Here is a 25,530-nt window from a genome sequence, read left to right as displayed (position 1 = left end):
TCGCGTGTGATTGGTGGAAATGGCCCTACACGCAGAAGTGACAAAGCGTGTAATTGGAGGAAATGTCCCTACACGCAGAAGTGACAAAGCGTGTAATTGGAGGAAATGTCCCTACACGCAGAAGTGACAAAGCGTGTAATTGGTGGAAATGGCCCTAGCGCGTACACGCCGCGTAAGTGACGCTGGACGTGTGGGCCTGTATAAAAGGTACGCGTAGAACACCACTTCCTTGTACGTGCTTTTCGTGGAGAGCGAGTGGGTGAATTCTGTACTTCTTGTCGTTTCACACGCGATTTACTTCACGGCGTTTCAAGTTCGTATTCCCTGTTACCTCTGACAGCTTTTTCTCTTCTTTCGCTTTTACTGGTTTACCTGGGCCTGTTCCCTCAAACAGTGTTCCCTTCTACTGTTGTCCTGTCTCCTCAGACAGCGTACAAATCTTCTTTTGGCGGGGGTGTTGCCAACCAAACGTGCTCCTTTTACACGCTCGTTTACCAGGCAGACGGTGAGTCACGCACGTATCTAACATCTGTGCTTGCCCCGTGTGTAGCCTACCCCTTCAGAGGTCATTCTAGGCTGCGTGTGACACGCATACGTTCATTCTTGTGTTTCTGGGTGCCACAGTGTAGTGCAGGTTTTTCTTTCTGCACACGTGGTCTAGGAGGGGTTGCGTGCACGTCATCTCCCTTTTTTGGGCCTCCTGTGCGTTGCGTGACCCGTCATCTTTCCCCAGGGGTTACATTCAGCCTTGCTAGAGCACTAGGGTACAATTACCATCTGGTACCCAACCCCTTTGACCCCCAATTGCCCAGGACAATAGTCTACATCCACTCCCATACGCACATTAACATTAGTGCCATGGCTGGGAGGCGAGGATTCCGTAAGGGTGGCAAAGGTGGAAGAGCCACAAGTGGTGGCCGTGGTGGATCCGGTAGGGGACGTGGTCATAACTTGCAGGGTGAGCCTGTCCCCCCATGTGTGGAGGACCAGTCACGGGCACCCATAATCCCCCCCCTCCCCCCCTCCCATTGAGGCTGATGTGGCTGACACCATCCATGCTCAGCCCTTGTTGGACCAGCCCATTGTGGCACCAGACCTGGCTGACTCCATGGCTGACTTCCAGGTCAGCAGGGCTACGACACGTGCGCTGGTGCACGTTGATGCCATCATGCCACGTGGATCTGGGGCAGCAAGGTCCTCTGCTGCACCAAGGAGGCAGGGCGGAGAGGCTGCAGGGGCAGCTGCGGCTCCATCCACCCCAGCCCTCACACACCCAGCCAGGACAGTGTCGGTCCTAGTCCATGCTGCTGACATTCCCCCTGACACCATCACACTAGAGCCAATGCCTGCACCAACTCCCATGCTGAGTGTGCAATCCCACACTCCTGATACAGAGTCCACCAGGGCTCCTGCCCCTAGTGTCCAGAGCGGCGCAGGACACTCAGGATCACCACCACCTTCCAAGCGGAAGAGGAAGAGTGCTCGTCCGGCACAGGCTGATGCCCCAGACACGGCTACACAGTCCGGCCCGTCCAGGAAGCCCAGCTTCACGGATGACGAACTGAATGCACTTGTCGAGTATGTGTCCGGACATGACAACGAGATGGTCATTGTTGCAGGATCCAAGACCACACCTGCACAACGCCAGGCACACTGGCAGACCGTTGCGGACATCGTAAGTGCCCTTGGAATCGTGAGGCGCACAGCCAATGATTGCTATAAGCGCTGGAATGACCTAAAGCGCAGGGCAAAGAGTAAGCTGGCCTCAAGTCATGCCGCAACTCTAGTGACTGGAGGTGGGTCTCCAGTAGTAGACATGGAACTCACTCCACATGAGTCAGTCGCTGGGACCTACGTCACGGAGGAACAGATCCAAGGCGTGGGAGATCTGGCTGATTACGAGGCATTGACCGGTGAGTGCACATGCATGTGTGTGTCATACATGTGCATGGTGTGTGTGTGAGGGCTTCTGTTTGTGTGCCAGGTGAGAGTGTGTGCGCCTGAGTCGTATGGGTCAGCCATGTGCTTCATGCAATACTTCCTGCGCAGCTGCATTTGGCCATAGCAGTATCCCTTCTGCCAACAGTAGACATCTAGCCCAACTGCACGCCAGTTGCCCTTGAAGTGTCACCTTGCCACAACATATTTGCTTATTTTTCACTGTTCATTCAGTCAGTTTGTTTGCATTCCACCACTTTCACTAGGCATGTCGCTGTCCACTAGTCACATGTCTGACATGGGTATGGTAAAGTGGAGTGACTTTGTTACCTGGATATCATTTGTACACACATGTCCCTGTGCAATTGGACCATTTCAGACTGGCAGCTCCAGGTGAAAAATCTGACCTGTTAGAATTAGAAAAGCAATTACATGCGGGAACTGGACTGAATGAATAGGTGCTGCCCTCCTCTCCATCTTCACTCAATAGCAATGGTACATGCCATCTGTGTGATGGCATGTGTGTTTCACCTGGCAATCACAGGCCAATGTGTGATGCCACTGCCAGGCAGCATGCAGAAAATGTGTTCATCTTCCATCTTGGTGTCATCAGTGTGTGCCATTTGCCTGCACTTCATACGCAGTGAGGGTGCATGCATGGGAGGGTTTCAGTCATGTGGGACATGTGTCAATCAAGTACTGGTTCTCTTGCTTCTCAGCCCTCATTGTGTGCCATGGTGCTAATGCCTGTTTCCATTTCTTTGTTTTCATGTCTTTGCAGGGGAAGACGCACCTGATACTGCTGGGGTTGTGGAGATGGTGCAGACCCAGGAGGGGTCCGAGGGCCGACCAACCACCAGTGAGGGACGTGGTGTGGTGGTGGGGGAGAACCCACAAGTGCTGCAGGTCGTGCTCTCAAGGGGTGTCTCTGGCTGCACCTCCCCCGAGCTGTACTCAGGTGTTGATTCGGATGAGACCTACGTGCCGTCGCAGGTGAGTGTTCCAGGGAGGGATTCTGTTCTGTCTCACCCACCTGCACCAGGGTCAGAACCCTCCATGGGGATGTCAGTGTTGGCAGCTACGCCTTCGGTGGTTACGGATGCAGGGTCACACTCCGCGACATCTGATCCTGTTCCTGGGCCAGCAGATCAGAGGGGGAATGCAGTCCTGCAGCCTCAGGCAGTGCCGGCACAGCAAGGCGCAGTTCGCCTTGCCCCAGACAGGTGTGGTGCCCGCCGACGTGGTGGCCGTACGCCACCCGGCAATACCGCATGGGAGCAATCCATTTACGGTATGGCAACCCAACAGGCTGCATCATCCGAGATGATGGCTCAGGCCATGGATAGGGTGGCCACTTCCATTGTCCCCCCAGAAAGGCTGATGGAGCGACTAGAGCAGGCAACCGACTCCATCTGCCAGTCACACAGGGAGGACATGTTGGGGTCCAACAGGGACAGGCGGGCGGCACTGGCGACTCTGCAGGAGGCCATCTCCATTGAGTCCCAGGGCCACAGGGAAGCCCTGAGGCAGGAGCTCCTTCACCTCAGGACGACTCTTGTTGAGCTTGAGGCTTCAACACACCAAAGGACAGAACAGCAGCTGGAGCGTCTCACCCGTACGCTCTCAGCTGAGATGCAGGCAACGAGGGCGGAGGTCCGGGCATCCCGTGAGTTGTTGCATGGGGACCTCCGCACACTCATCCTCCAGAACCAGACCTACCACACCCGCAAGCTTGCAGCCATGGAGGAGCAGACTAGGGCCTTGCGTGGGCTGCCTCCCATAGTGCAACCACCTCCGGATGCAGCTGCACAGGGTGATAATAGCGACAGCAGTGATACTCCCACAATAGGGTAGCCGTGTGGGCCATGAGCCCATGGAGGTGTTTTATCTTCCCAGGATCCACGCAGGTGGGTTCTGGTGTGCATCCTGTCCTCGGACCTCCTGGGTGGCCTCCCCAACCCCCCCGGGCCCATCAATGGCCATTTTTGATTGTTTCTTATTTTTATTTTGATTTCTTTTATTCCCAATTTATTTGGGACGATCTGTTGGCTTCCGTGGTTCCTGTGGGCATACGCTGCATTGTGGCTGGGCACATGCAGGCTTGTAATGTATTTGGTTCAGATGCTTGGGTTTGAGTCACACACACCCCTCCTGCTTCCCGTTTCCATGGGCTTGCAAAGGGTGTGCCCAAGTGACAGTGAATTACACAGTGACGTTGGACTCCCATGAGCTGTGTGGGCAGTCTGTAGTCAATACTGTGTATACATTCCTAGTGCATATTGCTGTTGTGTTGTACACTGCATGTTGCATTGATGTGTAACTCTTCTTCTGTGTCTACCTCCCAATTTGCAGGTCCCTTCCTCATGTCCACACAAGGACCTCTAGTCTGGAGATGGGGTCCATGTTGGCAGCAGTGCACCTACAACTCTACATGGCGCCAACACTGCACAGTTGGTAGTGGTGGGAGACATGAGTGGGGGCCTGGTGGAGGGTGACCCTGGTGGCTGGGGGGTGGGGGTGGTGGGTGACATGAGTGGGGGAGGCTGCCCCTGCACTGCTGGGGGGTGGGGGTGGTGGGAGACATGAGTGGGGGCCTGGTGGAGGGTGCCCCTGGTGGCTGGGGTGTGGGGGTGGTGGGAGACATGAGTGGGGGCCTGGTTGACGCTGCCCCTGCACTGCTGGGGTGTGGGGGTGGTGGGAGACATGAGTGGGGGCCTGGTGGAGGGTGCCCCTGGTGGCTGAGGTGTGGGGGTGGGGGGAGACATGAGTGGGGGCCTGGTGGAGGGTGCCCCTGGTGGCTGGGGGGTGGGGGTGGTGGGAGACATGAGTGGGGGCCTGGTGGAGGGTGCCCCTGGTGGCTGGGGTGTGGGGGTGGTGGGAGACATGAGTTGGACATGGGTGGGGGCCTGCTGGCAGGTGCCCCACAGTGCTGGGGGGTGGGGGTGCAAGGGGACATGAGTTGGTGTTCATTAGTTCAAGGAGACATGTGCCTTTGCTGGGGGGCATGCCCATGTTGGGTGGGCTGCCTGCGGGACATGACCAGGGATGCAGGGTAGTCCCCTGTGGTGTGGGCTGCCTGCAGGGGCCGTGGAGGGTGTACAGGGTACACCTGGGAGGACCCACACTGTCAAATCACATGTGGAACTTCCCGCGCACCCCTGAAATACACGCGCCCAGGCTATTCGCGTGTGGAACTTCCCGCGCACCCCTGAAATACACGCGCCCAGGCTATTCGCGTGTGGAACTTCCCCCGCACCCCTGAAATACACGCACCCAGGCTATTCGCGTGTGGAACTCCCCGCGCACCCCTGAAATACACGCGCACCCAGGCTATTCGCGTGTGGAACTTCCCGCGCACCCCTGAAATACACACGCCCAGGCTATTCGCGTGTGGAACTTCCCGCGCACCCCTGAAATACACGCGCCCAGGCTATTCGCGTGTGGAACTTCCCGCGCACCCCTCAAATACACGCGCCCAGGCTATTCGCGTGTGGAACTTCCCGCGCACCCCTCAAATACACGCGCCCAGGCTATTCGCGTGTGGGACTTCCCGCATACACGTAGCCCGCTCCCTCAGGCCCGATCGCGTGAGGAACTTCACGCGAACCCCTGTAATACACGTAGCCCGCTACCCCAGGCCCGATCGTGTGAGGAACTTCACGCGAACCCCTGTAATACACGTAGCCCGCTCCCCCAGGCCCGATCGTGTGAGGAACTTCCCGCGCACCCCTGAAATACACGCGCCCAGGCTATTCGCGTGTGGAACTTCCCGCGCACCCCTCAAATACACGCGCCCAGGCTATTCGCGTGTGGGACTTCCCGCATACACGTAGCCCGCTCCCCCAGGCCCGATCGCGTGAGGAACTTCACGCGAACCCCTGTAATACACGTAGCCCGCTACCCCAGGCCCGATCGTGTGAGGAACTTCCCGCGCACCCCTGAAATACACGCGCCCAGGCTATTCGCGTGTGGAACTTCCCCCGCACCCCTGAAATACACGCACCCAGGCTATTCGCGTGTGGAACTCCCCGCGCACCCCTGAAATACACGCGCACCCAGGCTATTCGCGTGTGGAACTTCCCGCGCACCCCTGAAATACACACGCCCAGGCTATTCGCGTGTGGAACTTCCCGCGCACCCCTGAAATACACGCGCCCAGGCTATTCGCGTGTGGAACTTCCCGCGCACCCCTCAAATACACGCGCCCAGGCTATTCGCGTGTGGAACTTCCCGCGCACCCCTCAAATACACGCGCCCAGGCTATTCGCGTGTGGGACTTCCCGCATACACGTAGCCCGCTCCCCCAGGCCCGATCGCGTGAGGAACTTCACGCGAACCCCTGTAATACACGTAGCCCGCTACCCCAGGCCCGATCGTGTGAGGAACTTCACGCGAACCCCTGTAATACACGTAGCCCGCTCCCCCAGGCCCGATCGCGTGTGAAACTTCACGCGAACCCCTGAAATACACGTAGCACGCTCCCCCAGGCCCGATCGCGTGAGGGACTTCACGCGAACCCCTGTAATACACATAGCCCGCTCCCCCAGACCCGATCGCGTGTGAAACTTCACGCGAACCCCTGAAATACACGTAGCACGCTCCCCCAGGCCCGATCGCGTGAGATACTTCACGCGAACCCCTGAAATACACGTAGCCCGCTCCCCCAGACCCGATCGCGTGTGAAACTTCACGCGAACCCCTGAAATACACGTAGCACGCTCCCCCAGGCCCGATCGCGTGAGATACTTCACGCGAACCCCTGAAATACACGTAGCCCGCTCCCCCAGGCCCGATCGCGTGAATAACTTCACGCGAACCCCTGTGATGCACGTACCCTGCTGAAATCGCGTGTTAGACTTCCCGCGCACCCCGGTATACACGCACACGTATTTTTTGTCAGCGGGTGTCCGTGTTTGTGGGTACCCCTTTGCACGTCATTTTTCCTGGAGGGCCACACTATGGGACATTCATCATGGCAGTATATAGGTGCTATTTGTTGGCGCACCTTTTGGCGCACATTTCTTACAGCCGCAGAGACGCTACCGCCTGCTTTCTTGTGGCGGTCGTGTTTGTGCCTGTGCGCTGGTTTGAGCGTGCGGTTTTTTCCCCTATTCTATTCCATGAATACGTGTTGTAGGCGAGCGTGTGGGCGTTCCGCGCACTTGTGCCCTGTACCTCCCCCGTGACGCCCACGTTTTGGCAAGTTGTTCCCCATTCCGAGTGTTACGCCCGTGTTCCGCCTACTTTTGTTGCGTGCGCCGCGCTATGTGCGAATTTCGCTGTGGCCTGTGCGATTTTTGCTGTGACCTGGCGCACGCTGTTAGATGGCCTGTGCGCCAACGTGCGCCGCGCACTTTTTTATCGCACATACGCTGGTTTTCTCGCGCACGGCCTTCCATGAATCGACGTGCGCTGCTTTTCGTGCGATTTTCGCAATTGCACTGCGATTTTCGCTATTCCACTGCGATTCGCACGTTTTTGCCCACTTGCGCCGCGCTAATTATTCCATGAATCGGCCTGAAAGTATGTCTTGTGAAATTCATAATGTACCACTGAATACCACCATTTCTGTAACTAAGCTGTTCTAGGTAATAGTGCCTTAATGTCATGCTTAAATAAAGTAATCAAATAAATAAATTAATAAATAAAAAATGTTATTGTATAAGTATTATTTTTTGAGATTGGAACATAGAGTGTGCATGCATGCAATTTTGTTTCAATATATGTAGTCTATAAATTGCATTTAAAAAATGTTAGTTTAACATGATTTGATAGTGTGTGTATTAAGAAAGTAAATAGTATAAAGGTTTATAAGTGATAGTTGATTTTAGGAAATTGGAAAAAAGACAGTAGATTCATTTTACAGATTACACAAGCTTAAAGCCAGTTTGAAAATGTGTTCATGTACTGCACAGAAAATATGCATACCTGTAGTTTGTGTTCATGCATATGGATATGCATGGAGCTGCAAGTAGAAATCTTGGAGACTTGTACAGTATTTCTTGTAGATGGTGCTTGCTAATGATATGACACTTGTACTCAGAGAGATTCATAGTACATTTGCAGTGCTGATCTATGATGATGCAGTTAGATGTAGAGGTCTTGAATGTGATTGGTGCATGGTCATGTGATTTCTTAGCTACATCCAATGAGGGAATGGCACAGAGAGTGAACTGGAAATGGTAGAAGGGCTGTTCATGTTACGATAGGTTTCCGGACATGGCGGTAGATCGCGGACATCGAGAGTTACATCCGGGGATTTTTGGGTTCAGAAGTCATGAAAATGGGAATGAGCAGTGATTGGTCAGGAACGTTTAGTGGGTGTGTTGTGCCAGGAGAGGGTTTCTCAGATACTCTTTTTCCTGAGAGAACAACAGATAGCTATGGCTGTGTGTTTCAGAAAACAGATTGTTTGGATTTTGGGAGATTCGTGGATACATTGGTTGAAGGTGCATGCAGAAAGCTGTGGAGCAGCTGTAGATCTTGGATTTCCACATGTGGAAGTACACTGGCATGTAGTACGTGGAATGAAGTGGTTGGACTTGCTACCTCTCTGTGCTACTTTGGAAACAAAGCAACATCCAGACATAATTGTAATTCATTGTGGAGGGAACAGTTTAGGACATGTGTCTGGAATTTCTTTGCAATTTGCTATGAAAGAAGGACTTGGGAAAGTCATGGACATGTTTCCTAATTCTCAAATAATATTTTCAAGGATTGCGCAGAGACAAATGTGGCTTCGTTCTTCTTCATTTGGTCCACAAATGGAAAAAGCAAGGCGCAATGTTAATAAGGCTGTTTGTGCATTTCTAAGAGATTTTGGCATTTCCTCTTTTCACAATGAAAATATTATGTTTCGTAGTACATACAATTTTCGCAGAGATGAAGTCCATCTTACTTATGCTGGCAATCAGATTTTTCTGAGAAATGTACAAAATGCACTGCGACCTTTTTTAGAAATATAGCATCCATTTTGAAGGAGGTGTTAAGTATTTATAATTTTTGACATACAAACACCTCCCAAAGGCTCTTTTCAGAGCCACCACTTCCTCCCAGAGAAAAATGCAATGGTAACAATAGGGTAGCACCCCTTTTTTTTTAATATTCGCGAACTGTCCGCGGACTTTTAAGAAATACAAAGGGCCCTGCTTTTTTTATCTTCACTTCCATTTTTTAACTGTGAAAGGTGGCTCTGAAAAGAGCCTTATTTTTTTGATTTTTGTAATTTTATATATTTTTTTGGTTTTTTAGACACAACACACTAGGAGAGGAGGGGAAATGAGGGTAAAGGGGGGGTACCGACCACAGGGATAGGAAAGGGTGAGCTGAGAGAGGAAGATGTAGAGTGGGTTTTATTTGGGTAGTGAGCAGGTCTTCTCGTGCTCTGAGACGATAGTCTCAAAAGCACTCCGAAGTCGCTCCCCCCTGCAGAGTACTGTGTCACAGTACATACATCCAACTGTGACCCTCGAAAGGTAAGGGTCATCAGAATTCTGTATGGCCTGTGAGGCAGCTTGAGGAAGACGCTGTCCCACAGAGGTGGTCCTTGTGGTGACAGGATCAGAAACAAAGGATGAAGTAGAGGAAATCAACCTACTACGTTCTTCACAAGGTACAACCTTGCGAATAGCCCCAGAGTGAAATGACCTCAGGTGTCGCTTCATGGTCATGGTCCCAAAGCTGTACGAACCATGCTTCCCGCGACTGAGTATCATTTTGCACTCATTGCAGATAACACAGTTCGCACGAGCCTTAGGCCCATTCCCATAAATGGAAAATAACTGCCACACCCAAGACTCACGTCTGGAGAAATAGCTGTGCTTTGAAGAATAGCCAGAAACACAATGAGAATAAGCTCTAGGGCGTGGTCTTTTATGGGGGTGCTTGTACGCGGTTCGCGGACATGCGTGCTGTCCGCGGACAGATCGAACACCAAAAGGGGTTCTCGAAAGATCTGTAGATACTCAGGATTACTATGTGGGACTTGTGTCATGATGAGTTTTTATGGAAAAATATTGTGAATTACTCGAAAATGTACTTTTAAATTGTTCGGGGACACGAACAGTGTCCGCATTCAGAACACGCGATCATCATGGACGCGGCCACATGATCCCTTCGCGAACAGGTCCGCGAAGGAAGCTTCTGTCCGCAGGACACCAAATGCACGGACATTGGTTTGCGCGTGCGCGTTGATGTTCTACGGACAGTGTTCGGGTCCTGAATTAATTAAAAGTGCGTCACACATCAAACGAACATTTCTGGACATTGCGTATGTTCTAGAACAGTTTAAACTTGCTAGCGAACAATACGGACAGGTATAGTGTTCTTCAGGACACCTCCATTTTCATTTATTTACGAACATTTCAGAACACCCGCGCTGTCCGTGGACGTCTACATTGTTTCTAAAAAAATAAAAAATGCGAAGTAATTACAACACAATATAAAAATTTTACTTTATTTCACATATATTAATAATTTATGACAGAGAAGGTGAGGCAGAAACAGAAACAAAAACAGGAGAATTAGGGGTTTCAACATGATTGATATCAGGTGAAGAAAGGATGGAAGTCTCATCAAAACGTTTTGGATTATGTAGAGGGTTTGGGGATAATTGACTGGGATATGGTGAGGGGGGACAAGTACATGTGGGACAATGGTATGAGGTTTTTGTTTTAAAGTGATCCTCAACAAAAGTTTTCAAATTATTAAAATTGCTCAATAATAAATCATTTTTTTCTTTTAAGCTGTCAAGCGTATTTTTCCATAACAGTTTCTTCAGACATATTTTCTATTTTGGTATGCTCTGTAAAAAAATAAATATATATGTTAAATATATATAAAATAATAACACTTAAATGGTTTATATTGTAAAGTGTGTACCATTTACTTCACTATTTTCGGACATTTCGTCATGTGGGAAGTGCTCCTCTAGCCATTCCAGAGTACTAGACATTTCTGTGAGAAAAAATATATATATATATATTTTTTTTTAATCTAATACAGAAAGTTTATAAAGATATGAGTAAAATGAATAAAATGATGTACACTTACTATTTCAGGTAAGATATGTTCTGAGTAGTCTGTAGGTCTGGTCTTGGTCTTAGTTGTGGAGTGTCTGTCAGGTTATGTTGGAAGCCTATTTATCTTCTCTTGGTATATTCCATTTTAGAATATATTGTATTTAAGTGAATGGTTAGTCTGGTACATATATGGGTTACATTTCTTATGTATTACTACATATAATATGTATGTGTACTACTTTGTGAATTTTTTTAATGTTATCATGTTGTAATATAACAGTGGTACTGTTGTTCAAATATGTCCGCGGACATCAAAAATGTTCGCGGACATTAAATTCAGTAGAAGTGGTTCAGTATGTTCCATATTACATGTACATAAAGTCAAATTTACTATTGTTAAGCTTTGCTACTAAAAACCTATGAAATTCAGTTAGAAAACTTTGTTAAAGGGACATTTTGGTTAAGTTGTGCTACTAAAAACCTATGAAATTCAGTGAAAAAAACTTTGTGAAAGGGACGTTATGGTTAAGTTGTGCCTCTAAAAACCTATGAAATTCAGTGAAAAAAACTTTGTTAAAGGGACGTTATGGTTAAGTTGCGCTACTAAAAATCTATGAAATTCAGTGAAAAAACTTTGCTAAAGGGACGTTATGGTTAAGTTGCGCTACTAAAAACCTATGAAATTCAGTGAAAAAAACGTTGTTAAAGGGACGTTATGGTTAAGTTGCGCTACTAAAAACCTATGAAATTCAGTGAAAAACTTTGTTAAAGGGACGTTATGGTTAAGTTTTGCTACTAAAGACCTATGAAATTCAGTGAAAAAACTTTGTTAAAGGGACGTTATGGTTCCAAGTAAAACCGAAAAACCCTTGAAATTCGCCAGTTATGGTAAGCTAAGCAACCATAACTCGCGCCACCACCGTGCACTGCTAAGACTAACACCCAGGACATCAAAGATGGCAAATGTAAACCCGACTGAGGGATGTCTGCAAACTAAAATTGGTCTGAACCCGGTTGAGGGAGGCTAATTGTGTAAAAAAGGATCTGAGCCCAGCTGAGGGAGATCCAGATTGAAGAGTGACTCGCCCGACTTGAATATTTGGAAAGGAACTTTTTTCGTTGTTTTTGGTACATCAGGCCCTCTGAATCAAGAGACCTTGAACGTAAGAGACTTTGGCACAGAAGACCCTGATATTGATTAAAGTAACTGTGTCCTTGTGCCGAAGAAGCAAAAGAGTGTGCTATTCTCAAGCGAACTGCCTTGGCCTGTGCTAATACGTAGGGAATGGAGGCCAACGGCCTGAACATCCTGATTTATCATTTTGTGAGCACTTCTTTCTTTTTCATGAACATTTCCCCCACACTATTTGTAACTTAGCGGTAAGGATTGGCAGTAGGTTTTTTAGTATAGGCACTTTTTTATTTGACGAGACTCCACTAGGAAGGTGTTATTATTATTTGATGGTCATAGCTTGCACCAATATTAGATTTAGGATTAGATAGGCATTTTCACACCCTTGATAAAGATCAATAAAAACCCTTGAACTGTGGTCACTTGTGTCGGTCTTACTTTGATACCATGCCTTCCTTGCAGTGTACTGACAACCCCAAAGGCCAAAGATAAATATATGTGTGACTTTGATATTGAACAAGAGAAAAGACAAGAACTATTATTGTTAAGAAACTGTGAAAAAGAATCCAGGGGAAGGGTGACACCCTCTGGATTAAGGAGCAATATCATTGAGAGACTTTTTGTTGGAGTTATTTATTTATTTCCACCTTTGAACATCTTTCAAACACTGATGGTCAAAGACATTGGGCCTCATTACGAGTCCGGCGGTAACCAAGGCGGTAAAACACGCTAAGATTTCCTTACAATTCGCGGGTCAGAATAGTACTTTGGACACAGGATGGTTTTGTTTTGGACATTCTGACACTGACACATTTTTTGTTTTGAGTTCAGGTAGGGAAACTCTGCTAGTGCAGGGATAGCAAGGCCTTTTTCCAACCCTTTTTTATTTATCAATAAATGTCTTTAGCCAAAATCATATGTAATGTATGAGAGTTTCATTCCTGACCCTTCACACTTCTTTCCTGCAACATCACAGAGGTCTTGACACCAAGTGTAAAGGGGTCAGACTGCTGGTTCTGGCCTGCGTGGGGGGCCATGTCCTCTGACATCTCAGTGAACCGGTTTGTCAGGTTGGGGTACAAAGTCTAGTTTGCCTCTTCTCCCCCATGATTGGGGGTGTTGGGGACCATACACCCATTAGGATGAAGAATGTACTGGCTATGACTCATTGGATTTTGGACGTGCAAAAGACCGGGGCACTTTGAGAGGTTCCCCCAGAGGGAGGGTATGCATGCTTTTGCTCCATCCCCTTGGCTTTCCCGAAAGCGAATGGCAACTTCCGGCTGGTGATGGACCTGAAGAGATTGAATATGTTTGTGCAGACTCTGCACTTCCAAGTCTGCAGAGGATTGTTCCCTTGATCGAAGTGTTCGATTTTCTGTTGTCCTTGGATCTTCACACCAAGGGAGAAGAGATGTTTCTGTACCCCGAAGAATGACTGATAAAAGCTTTCTGCAGGAAATTCTTGTTGTAGCATGTGGGCCTCACATGCAAAGTGCTGCAGGACATGGGGTTTCTCTTAAACCGGGAGAAGTTTTACGTACAACCATCCAAGGACTTCAGTATAGAGGGCCCCGGTTTTGGACAGCAGAAGGGCTGGTGCTACTGCCGTTGGATCGGGCAGGCCCCCTAAGAGAATCTTCTCTTGGCGGGTGACCTGTTTTCATGGGTTTGGGTACTGCCAAGGAAGTGCTCAGGGTGCAGGGACATATGGAAGCATGTGTGTTTGTGGTTCTATGGGCGAGAACTCACATGAGGCCACTGGTGTACTACATTCACCGCTGCTGGGGGACACACTCTCAATCTTATGAAACCAGGATATCCCTCACTCAGGCTTATAAGACCAGGATTTCCATCACTCAGGCTTGTAAGACCAGGATTTCCATCAATCAGGATTTCCATCACTCAGGCTTGTGAGACCAGGATTTCCATTACTCTGGCTTGCAAGACCAGGATTTTTATCACTCTGGCTTGTGATACCAGGATTTCCATCACTCCTGCTTGCGAGACCAGGATTTCCATCACTCTGGCTTGCGAGACCAGGATTTCCATCACTCTGGCTTGCGAGACCAGGGTTTCCATCACACTGGCTTGCAAGACCAGGATTTCCATCACTCAGGCTTGCAAGACCAGGATTTCCATCACTCAGGCTTGTGAGACCAGGATTTCCATCGCTCTGGCTTCTGAGACCAGGATTTCCATCATTCAGGCTTGCTAGATCAGAATTCCCATCACTCAGGCTTGTAAGAGCATAATTTCCATCACTCAGGCTTTCACACACCAGGATTTCCATCACTCTGGCTTGCGAGGCCAGGATTTCCATCACTCTGGCTTGCGAGGCCAGGATTTCCACCACTCTGGCTTGCGAGACCAGGATTTCCATCACTCCTTCTTGCAAGACCAGGATTTCCATCACTCGGGTTTACAAGACCAGGATTTCCATTACTCGGGCTTGCGAGGCCAGGACTTCCATCACTCGGGCTTGCAAGACCAGGATTTCCATAATGTGGGCTTTCGAGGCCAGGATTTCCATCACACAGGCTTGCGAGACCAGGATTTCCATGACTCCTGCTTGCGAGATGAGGATTTCCATCACTCGGGCTTACGAGACCAGGATTTCCATCACTCGGGTTTATCAGACCAGGATTTCCATCACTCTGGCTTGCAAGACCAGGATTTCCATCACGTGGGCTTGCGAGGCCAGGATTTCCATCACGTGGGCTTGCGAGGCCAGGATTTCCATCACTCAGGCTTGTGAGACCAGGATTTCCATCACTCTGGCTTGCGAGACCAGGATTTCCATCACTCCTTCTTGCGAGAACAGGATTTCCATCACTCGGGCTTACGAGACCAGGATTTCCATTACTCGGGCTTGCGAGGCCAGGATTTCCATCACTCGGGCTTGCAAGACCAGGATTTCCATCACGTGGGCTTTCGAGGCCAGGATTTCCATCACACGGGATTGCGAAACCAGGATTTCCATCACTCGGGTTTATGAGACCAGGATTTCCATCACTCTGGCTTGCAGGACCAGGATTTCCATCACGTGGGCTTACGAGGCCAGGATTTCCATCACGTGGGTTTGCGAGGCCAGGATTTCCATCACACGGGCTTGTGAGACCAGGATTTCCATCACTTGGGCTTGTGAGACCAGGATTTCCATCACTCCTACTTGTGAGACCGGGCTATCCATCACTCTGGCTTGTGAGAGCAGGATTTCCATCACTCTGGCTTGTAAGAACAGGATTTCCATCACTCTGGCTTGTGAGACCAGGATTTCCATCACTCTGGTTTGTAGGACCAGGATTTCAATCACCCAGGCTTGTGAGACCAGGATTTCCATCACTCTGCCTTACGAGACCTGGATTGCCATCACTCCGAAGCTGAGGGCCCAGCTTCAATGATGGTTGGACAGAGAAAATCTTCTGCTGGGCTTTCCACTGCTTCAACCCATGCTGAACATAATTACCACTGACACCAGTGGCCTTGACTGGGGGCGATTTTGGAAGACCAGAGTGCCCAGAGGGCCGTATAGGCAGTATATTCCTCCAAATGGGCGATGCTGGCTGTGATTTTCCAGGCTATTCAGGTGTGCTTTCGCTGCATCCAGGGATCTGTGGTTCTGGTGAGGACAGACAACACATCGGCAATAGCCTACGTGACCCACCAAGGAGGGACATGGTTCTGTCACCTGGAGTCGCTGATTTACAAGCTGGGATGATGGGCGGAGCACAAGTTGCTGCCTCTGCGGGCAAATTATAACAGGGTGGTGGCCAATGTCCAGTCTGACAATTTGAGCAGGCTGTTTACTTCCTCCTGTTAGGGGTTGCGCCGGTCGGTGTTTCACCTGATTTGCAGGAGGTTCAGTGTGCCTGTGCTTGATTTTTATTCCACCTCTCAGGATTCTCAGCTACCCCAGTTCTAATACAGGTTCCTTTGTCTGGAGGCTTGGGGAGTGTCCTGGCGGGTGGGGCCACTCTATGCCTTTCCTCCTCCGCTTGCAATGGTGCTAGTCGTGCTAGTCATGATACAGGGCTCTGAGCCAGAGGAGGTTCTGGTGGCGCCAGTATGGCAGAGACGCTCTTAGTATTCTCTTCTGCTGGAACCGGCGGTGGTTCCGGTTTCTTTCCTACCCTCTTCACTGTGCCCTCTCAGGAAGGTGCTGAGGTTGCCTGTCTCCTGCATCCCATGTTGGGGGGTTTGGATATTGAGAGGCAGGGGTTGCGTAAGCAGCATCTGACTTGGCAACGGCCTCAGGCTATGCATAAATCCAGAAGGTATTTACACTAAATATGCATCATAGCATTGGAGTAACTTTGCTCTCTGGTGTGCTAAGAAGTCTGTGCAGGCTGTGGATTGCTCTGTGGCAATGATTCTGAAATATTGGAGGCTGGGTCTTGGACCTGGCTGTGCCCTCTTTATGGGCTTAGTGGGCGGCTATTCATTTTTTTCGGGAGGCTTTGGTTCTGAGTACTAGATGCGAACTGCTGGTGGTGCTGCTGCTGAAATGTTTCTTGCCTACCAGGCCCACAGTGTATGCAGGGGTACCAGCGTGGTATTTTCCTTTTGTGTTGCATGTTTTGCAGGAGCCACCTTTTGAACCGGTAGAGTCCGTGGACATGTAGTTCATGACTAGGAAGTCCATGTTTCTGGCGGCTATTACATCTGTCTGGAGGTTAGAAGAGATTGATCCAGTGTGATCTGGGGTTTCTTTTGAAGGTTATCTAAATTTCATCAGCATACATGCCAACCTTTTCGGATCACCTCGGAGGGAGATTATATCACGACAATCGGGAGAATTATGTTTCCCCATTGAACTGCATTGCTGTTAGGGATATTTTAGGTGGGAGACAGTAAAAAATAGCAACATTGTGGACAGGAAAATCCGGAATGTCTCCTTCCTAAATCGGGAGGGTTGGTATGTGTATGTATGCATCAGGCACAGGATATTTTTCTGTCGTCTTTTTCTCCCAATCTGGGTTCTCCAGAGGAGAAGCAATGGCACAAGTTGGATGTTGTCACACCCCTGGAGTATCTCACAACTCCTTCCTAGCCACGGAAGCCAAATGAAGTAGACCGTCCCACCTAGGTTGGCACGAGGCCCTGATCTAGATAAATACAGAGACCCAGAAGTAGCCAAAGGGGGAAGAGGGTTAGGGCGGGTTGTGGATACATAGGAGGTGTTAGGGTCACTGGAGAGAGGGTTAGGAAACTTGCATGCGGTTGGGACGGGGAATGAGGGAAGGAACATACGTAAACATGCATTCCTCTTAATACAAATTCAACATGCCTCCTGAGTCCTAAATACCCCTTCTAAGCCACAAACATAAGCACATGGAAAACCTTATGGATGGCCATGAATAACGTGTACAGCAACATTGCAAGGCATGTACATTAGCCGGAAACACAGCATCACACATTAGCTCAAAGAGCAAGGAATTTCCAATGTCACCCTCCTGCTGGTTCATCCAGCAGAGGATACGTGTAAACTGCATTAACTGATTGGATCACAAGCATATAGCAGCAAGCAGCAACAAACTATGCAATAAGCCCCCAATTCTCTGTGCATTATTTGAAATGATGCATTGTTCATGGAAGTGCAATGACAGGTTGCCGCCTGCCCACACAGTCACAATTACTCCTAAACTTTTGTATGCCCCGGCTCCTCTGAGAAGCCTAATTTGTCCTCTGCTCTCTCAGCGCGACATAGTCAATACCAAACTAAAATATGAAATGGTGTCTCAGTTTGCCAAACAAATAATAAATGCAGAAAACATCAGAGTAACATGCCTGCACTTATCTTATGCCTGGGGGGGCTTGCCAAGCACCTCCCCAGACTATGTGGACTTCATCGTTGGTGGCTCGCTGCCGCGTATTACTCCACTTCAAAGGCCGTGACGAAGGGTAAGAATTTCTGTGTTGGAACCAGGCATTAACAAAGGCATGCCCGTAAATTCCCCATGAGAGGGAAACAGAGTGCAGTCACTGCCGGGCCCGTAGTTCGACGTTCCCCACAGCAAAACCAGTACATGCCTCCTGTGACCTGTGCCTGCAATACAAATCACCAACAAGCAGCATGGGCCGGGGAGAGGCTTAAGTGCCTTCCTAATTACCTGCACATGAGTCAACTAACAAAGTATTCATGGGAAATGTAGTTTCTAGCCATTTCCTGGCTAGCAGCTCCTCTTAAACTGCCGTTTTGCTTGGACTGGACCCTTTTTTCTTACAGATGTCAAGAGATCAGGACTGCTTCTATTAGTCAGTCAGACAGTTTAGTACATGTGGGAGTCCCAAACATGACATGAAGGCATTGATCCCTATTATTAGCCGATGGATCATTCGGCAAGTGATTGCTTTGGCCTATTCAGTGGTGCAGGTTCCCTTGCTGGCTCTATTCAGGGTTTGCACGACTAGAGGAATGACGGCATCCTGGGCAGGGGCACAGTGATTGTTCTTTCAAGGCATCTGCAAAGCGGCGGCATGTGCCAACCCGATTAATTTTACCAGACACTATTTCCTCAGCTTGCATAAGCAGAGGTCAAACTCCTTTGGGGAGGGAGTGTTTAACGCTGGAACACATGTTTAGGAGTGATTCGTTGTTGTGGCTGGCATTAAACTGGTGACGGGTTTTAGGATGTGTGGGAGGAAAGGTCATTTAGGCCCCCCTCCCATCTATTCTCGTCCCCGCACACACACTATGCTAGTTCCGCAGCTGGCCATGCACCTCTGGCCAAAGGTGCTGGACAGCCTCGGGACGGCACATACAGGTGCAACATCTACAAAAGGGCTGGTTACTGACTCCATTTTGTATAGACACTGACTCCATTTCGTATCAGCTCTAGTAAGTCCCTCAGAAATGCCAGCCTGCAGGCCCGCACCTCTCCCCGGGTCCGCGCACAGTTAGCCAAATACTGCCCCTCCACCTCCCCTCTGATGTCTCTGCGACTGCTCTGTTCTCATGGAAAGCTGGGCACGAAAAGCTACAAACAGAACACTGTATCTCTCGCCTTCCTCCTCACATTACTGCCCTGTGAATGACCGGGCCAAGGCCTGGTCCTGGAAAAAAAAACATCCATCTCCACAAACCTGCTCTGCACTTGCAGAACCCACTTGAAGGATATACTACTCACATAACCTCACCTCTTATTTGATGTAACAGATGCCTGCCCCACGACAGTAAGCCACTCAGATTCACCCCTGGTACTAATCCCGCGTGTGACCATATATCCTACCCTGCACTAACGTATGATGAAGCTGCTTTCACGAGATCTAAAAGGATGTTTAACAAATGTGTTAGTTAATGGATTATAGCTGATAAGATATTAGGGCCCATGTACTCTCGTCTCACGATGCAGGTCAACTACCTTCACATAATGTATATAGGCATGCACGATGTTAGATGTTAGAAGAATTATGTGTCATGATGCAATATATATGGCCCACAAGGCAGATGTAACCCGAACAATTTTGCTGTAGATTGAACACTATTAAACCTCTGTAACCATATACATATGTTAATGTACAGTCCTAGTCATAACACCCCCCTATATATCCTGTACAGAGGAGGCCATGCAAAACTTGCTCAAACCCCATTCTGTGTATCTCTAACTCCTTTATCTGAATTAGGCCACCCTATGGTAACTGTATGGCTTTCTCTCCCCTCAGCAGTGCTGCGCACGGTGAGCATACGGGCCCCCACCTTTTTCCTCCTCATGACTGTGCTGACAAAGGCCCATTTCTCACGGATGTCTCAGTGCAACAAATGTATCCTTTCATCCTTCCACTGGGTCCGCACTGACCGCTCACCTCCATGCCCCCTGACAGAGATGACCCCCACACCTCCCACCTGACCAGTGACTAACATATAAAATACAACATGTGAAATATATGGTCTTCTCCCCAACTGTCAAAATGCAACTGATTGTCATTTATTGTATACTTTGAAGAAGTGTTTAGATTAGAGAGCTAGCATCAATCACCTCATCCAGGACCATGTGACCTTCACCTCGCACTGACCAGCCCAGCTGATGCACGTGATGTCTGCCTTCCCGCCAACCAGCCATCCAATTGCATAGAAGCAGCACATACAGAGATATACTGGATCTGCGGCTCCACCAATCGAAATGTAACTTTTGTACTGTATATGTTTCATCACTAATGACGCTGTAACCTTTCTTAATGCAATGACAGTGTAATGTTTGGCAGAGCGCTCTCGGAGTATGCAGAGTCCTCTGCATGGCCTATTTGATTTTAATAAAATTCAGCTCTTAACTTCACCCGCACTTGGTCCGGGTCTCATTCCCTACCGGGGTGTGTCGTTATTGACTCTCTCATTGGGGAGTTTGTATTGTATTTTGGGGACTGCTCACTTTCAAGGAGCAGCACTCTGGTTGCATACATGCCAACACTCCCGATTTAGGCGGGAGACTCACGATTGTTTTGTGAAAAATACTGCTATTTTTCACGTTCTCCCGCCTAAAATAATTATTTCCCCAATGCATTCCTACGGGGATATTGTTGTCTCCCGATTTCTCTGTAGAAATCTCCCTCCCAGGCATTTCAGAATGTTGGCATGTATGTGGTTGGCCTGTGTTTTTATTCATGAATCATTTTTTCAGTGGTATATTTGGTATGCCTCACAAATAAGTACTAAGTAGAAAGAGGGTCATGGAGGTAATTATATGGTTACTTAATGGTAATTTTCATTTCTCCTTATCTTACTCATCTCACTATTTGCGGCCTGCAACTCCTACCTGGTACAGAGTGAAAAATGCCATGAAGTGTTAGGGGGTATTGAACTGATAAGTTGTGGAGGCTCTGTCTGTTATACTTTCAGCAGAGAGGTGTGGGCATGTATTTCACATACATTCATGTTATTTTATTGTATCAATTTTACTCTTATATTATGTCTGTATATGCTTATATGAGTTTTTAACTGGCAAAAGATTGTTTATTTGTTTTTAAAGTATGTTACATTGGAACGATGAAATAGGACCCGAGAAGTACCGTGAGGAGGAAGATTATGACGAGGAGTAATGAAGATTACAGGTAAATTGCCGGCTCAATTTAAAGTTCTTTCAATAGTACACATTTGTAAATTAAAGCACGATTAATGTCGTCTGTTTAAACGGTTTCTTTCCTAATAGCTGTCCCCTCGCTGAATACGACAGAGATACTGGGAGCACTACGAGAAACCCCTTAATTGCGGCCCCTGTGTGTCCGAGCAGCTACTCTTGTTTATAACTTGCCCAACTCCTCTACCAGAATAACACACAACATGCTCCTGCGGCAAATGTTCCATCCCGAAGCAACATGGCCGCGACTCCACACAACATGCTCCTGCTTCTGCGGCGAATCTTCCATCCCGAAGCAACATGGCCGCGACTCCACCCGAACCAACATGGCCGTGACTCCAAGTTGTTTTGGTTCTGCTGGTGTAGCGTGTCAATCTCCCCCGCCCGGATATCCGATTCCCGCGGCCGGAACCCGTGTGATAGCGGGCAGCGGCAGCAGGTTCCTGGCCGGAGTTTATTAGTGGGTGGACTTGAACCGGCGGGGAGCTAAGACCAGAAGGTACAGTGGCGCGCGTGATCCCGGGGGCGGCTCTTTCCGTTTATAAAGGGAGGGCGCCCACCGCCGGCCCACCGGAGAGCGGGCAGGACCTGGGACCTGTGCTGCGGCGCACCCTAGACTCCCCCGAGCCGCCCTGACCCGGCTGTGCGCCTCACACCTGCCCCGCTCGCCTTCCCAGCTAAGGTGGGGGCTGTGAACCCCCTGCCCCCCCCTCCCCCCCACAGAGGGACATGCTCAGAGCGCCGTGTGTTTGCCAGTTGAGGAAGAAGGGGTTTTGGGGCAGAAAAAGTAAAAATATTGTAATTTCTCAACTTTTTTGGCTACAAAAGTGACTTCCATTGTAATTGGTAGCTGTGTTGAATAATCCCGCACACCCACTGCATGTGTCCCCTCTTTCCTGCTGTTTGTGACCCCCGCGCTCCATTGCTCAATAAATGAGTAAAATAAAAGCCCCATCACAAGAGAACCCACGCGCTTCCACGCAAATCTAATGTACTCGGGCAACATGCACCCCAACTACCTGACTCTCTCCAGCAGTGCCCTAGCCGCTTGCCTTCTGTGACTTCTGCCCACCCCCAGTTCCTTCAAATCCTTTCCGGGGCCAGTAGCCACATGTTTTGTAGAGTTGTTCCCTGTAGGGCCGGAGCAGGGAGTCTTTTTATGCCTCCACTGTCATTTGATGCTTATTACCTGCGATGTAGTGACGCTTTTCGCTTGCTGTGTGTAGAGCGCGCCATTGCGGGTGGATGTCTGGCGTGGACAGCACTGCACAGTGTTGGTCACATTGCTTGCATGAGGAGTCTGGCGCAGACATTTAGCATAAGTGTGAAGACCGGAGGGTCATTCTAATCGAATTCAGGGGCTCAGGATGATGTGAGATATGGATTTGCCTAGCAGGAGCTACAGGCAGCTCCTCGTTATCTGAAATGTTTGTTTTTGTGATGGTTCAAGTGGGAGGAAGGCATAAAATGAGCAGTGTCGTGTAGCAATTTGCTATCCAATTCTGTACGTTTGCTCATTAAATTGGCTCATGAAAGTGTCAACTGTATTTCGTTTGTTGGGGAAGATGAACCTTTTTGAAAATGTACATTATCAGACGGCCAAATGCTTTTGATGTCAAACCTATTCCTGTGGCCTTTTGGTTACATGCAGCTTGCAACTGGTACTGAACTCGTGAGCTGATCCCGTACTCCTTGACATTCTCTTACCATCCTGTTGCTTTATACCAGCTGCCCTGAAAGTGAGATGGCAACTAACTACAATATCCCATCTTGTTTTTCCAGTCTGCATAGTCACTTAGTCACTTAGTTTCTTTCCTCTTACCTAAGGAATAGACGGAGTAGATGTTTGTGCATAGTTGTGATCAGTAGTTCCATCCAGTCTGTACATCTATAGATCTACTGTACTACCATCAATATAGTTAGCCTCTGGAGCTTGCTTTCCACTTGGATTATTTGTATTTATTTCATTTATTTATTTGCATTTATGAAGTGCTCAAACAGCCCTGAGGCATTGTGGCACTCTTACGGAAGGCTTACTTGGTTACATAAGTGCTTAGCGGAAACTACATGGTTAGTTACAATCAATGGGGTCGGAGCAACACGTTACAAGCCACACTTCATGTTACGGGGCCCTTGGTCAATAGATGTAAAACAAATAGGAGCAACACATTACATGGGTAAACACATTACAAGCCACGCTTCATGTTACGGCGGGCTTAGGCAGTATATGCAAGTCAAATAGGTAGGAGACGCACATTACAATCCATTAAAAGCAACTGCAGTAGGTTTTCAGATCCTTTTTATCATATTTAATTTTTTTGTCCATTGATGCAGCTAACCTTTTACATTCATCCAGGGCTTGCAAAGTAGTTTTACCCACTCACATAGTCAAGTAGGTTTTTAGATGGGTCAGTACCGTTTGCAGGGGATGCTTGAAACTTTTATTTCAACTTTACTATTTCTGCAGTAAATGTCAAATAAAATGTTCACTGTGCAGGGCTGGCCTCTACGTAGCAGTAGTGTGCCAAACTAACGTGGTGACATGCACCATTTTACAGAAAGCACATTTAAATTTGTCATCCGTGGCCATGGGTCTAATGCATTTGTTTACATTTTAGTGGGTAAATGAAGTTACTCGACCTGCAGGTCTAGTGGAATTTAACTTGCCAGGTCTGGCCCCTCTAATGTCTTACTTCAGCGGTACACAACTGCTGCATTGTTTGTTTTTTATTACTTGTATTGCGCTCCAGACCCCAAGGTATAAGGGCGCATTGCAGAAGAAGATTTACAGCTTAGTTACACAACATCATGTTATCCAATTACACAACACATCAAAGTTAGTGACATAATGTCGTACTGTTACCACTTGTCTATGCAGTAAGACAGGATAGTATACTTATATACAGGTTAAATACACATCATTATACAGTATCATAGTCATATATTACAATTTAGTTACACCATATAGGTGATAGTGTATCACTATTAGAGTGGTTCATAAATCGCAATGGTTAGTCAGGAGGCACGTGACGTCAGTCATTGTTAAAGGTTTTGAGCCATGTTATGAAATTCTGCTGGAATTTCATGTGAGTTTGATCCGCGCGCAGAAGCGGGGGTGGAGAATTCCAGAGTGATGCTGCTTTAACCTGGAAACAGCGTCCCCCTACTCTGGACAGTTTGAATCTCGCTTCAGAGACTGTTCGAACTGGATGATCTGGTATGCTTAGTGGGGATCGTTTTGATGAATCTGTCTGCAAGGTGCCGCATTGTTCAGGCATTTGAATGTCAGTGAGGCAACTTTAAGTTGGATTTTTTCGTAAGTGGAGAGCCAGTTATTTAGTTTGCTAAATTCTGATATGTGCTCTCTTCTGGTAATACCAAGAGCTGCTCTCAAGGCGTTATTCTGGAGGATCTGGATTCTTATAATGGTAGCCTTATTGGCTCCAATGTATAGCATATTACAATAGTCGAACTTTGACAGAACAAGTGCTCTGGCCAAGGTGGTACAGCTGTTAGAGAGGAAAGGTTTACCTGCTCTGATTAGTTTACAGGTGTATGCGGTGGAGGATGCCATCAAATTGACCGGTTTATTAAAGGTAAGGGTAGAGTCCAAGTATACACCCACGGTTTCCACATCATTGGTGGTCTTGATAAGGTTGTTGTCTATATTGAAGGAAGAATAACTGGGTCCGAGTTTTTTAAGAGTGGAGAGGGTGCCCAAGACTATCTCTTGTCATCATTCAGGCATAGTCCATGAGTGGCCATCCATGCCTGGATGATGAGGTACACACTGTTCACCAAGTCCAAATCTTTTCATAATCACCAGAAATAGGTAGGAGAATCTTGGTATCATCTGCATAATTAGTGTAGGTGATGCCAAGATAGTCCAGATCATCGTAAAGGGGCTTTGTGAAAATGTTGTGTAGTGTAGGGGAGACACATGAGCCCTGGGGAACTCCGCAGGTAATGGGGATAGGGTGTGCTGAGGCTGTAGGGCAGAAGACTCTCCTAGTCCTATTGTTAAGAATGGATTGGATCCATAGCACAGCTTCATCAGAGTGGTAGGCAGCCGTGATTTAAGTGGTTACATAGGACCTTGTGATCCACAAGGTCGAATGCCGCTGACGGATCCAATAGGAGGAGTATGGCTGATTTATCTGTGTCCCAGAGCTCATCAATTTGGGCCTTATGGTTGATTTAAAGCTGTTTCAGTTCCGTGCTGAGGGCCACGGTCGGACTGGCGCGCTCCTAGCAGGTGATGAGATTCCAGGTGGGACTGTATTTGTGTGTATGCCATTTTGCCTATAATTTTTAGGAGAAATGGCACTGTTGTAACTGGACGGTAATTGGTGGCTATGGCAGGGTC

The 25,530-nt window shown here is 48.4% G+C and overlaps 1 protein-coding gene across 4 annotated transcripts in view; it reads left to right on the top strand.

Moving 5' to 3' along the window:
* The first annotated feature begins 21,557 nt into the window (after positions 1–21,557).
* CPSF1 (cleavage and polyadenylation specific factor 1) overlaps positions 21,558–25,530 on the top strand; it is a 777,662-nt gene continuing 773,689 nt past the window's right edge. For 2 of the 4 annotated variants that reach the window (XM_069621953.1, XM_069621950.1), the window contains exon 1: positions 21,558–21,663. The gene's annotated coding sequence lies outside the window, so the exon portion shown is untranslated. Of the gene's footprint in view, positions 21,664–21,714; positions 21,847–21,931; positions 21,952–25,530 lie in introns of those variants that run through there. The other 2 variants (XM_069621951.1, XM_069621952.1) reach the window with 2 other exon arrangements.

Source organism: Ambystoma mexicanum, chromosome 5q (genome assembly GCF_040938575.1).
Source record: "Ambystoma mexicanum isolate Mex_15411 chromosome 5q, UKY_AmexF1_1, whole genome shotgun sequence".
Taxonomy (NCBI): Eukaryota; Metazoa; Chordata; class Amphibia; order Caudata; family Ambystomatidae; genus Ambystoma; species Ambystoma mexicanum.
The sequence above is the reverse complement of the archived record's forward strand: the minus strand, read 5'-3'. Positions and strand labels throughout refer to the sequence as shown.